Genomic DNA, 507 nt, shown 5'->3' with positions numbered 1-507 from the left:
CCACTTCCACTGCCACCGCAAAAAAAAAAATCAAGGAAAACGACAGAGAAAGAGAGAATGAATGACATCACTTCTAGTTAAGAGGAGGTCGAAATATCACTTACAAAAGGAGGCAGGAAAGCAAAAAAATTATTCCCTGCCATATTTTGTCGCCTAAAGTAGCAGGAAAAATGAAATATATATTCCACAAATACTAATCCCTCGTGTTGATTTTTTTATCCAAATGTTTAAACTTTAATATCAACAGTAATGATAGATGATAATGTTTAAAAAAAAATGAATAGTGGCTTTTACAAGTGCATAATTTGACGTTCCTGTAAGGTAATTACAGATTTTAAAATACTACATTTTTACGGTGAAATGTTCATAAAGCCTACTATTATGATAACTATTTCTGTATCTATATTATATTGTCGTGAGTAACTAAAATAAGTTCCTTTGTTTTTATCTCTGATTCGTACATTTAGTGTTTAAATAAAAAGAAAAACGTAAAATCTTCTGTGAAAG

The sequence above is a fragment of the Penaeus monodon genome, chromosome 30, assembly GCF_015228065.2.
Source record: "Penaeus monodon isolate SGIC_2016 chromosome 30, NSTDA_Pmon_1, whole genome shotgun sequence".
Classification (NCBI taxonomy): domain Eukaryota; kingdom Metazoa; phylum Arthropoda; class Malacostraca; order Decapoda; family Penaeidae; genus Penaeus; species Penaeus monodon.
This window is presented reverse-complemented; position numbering follows the sequence as displayed.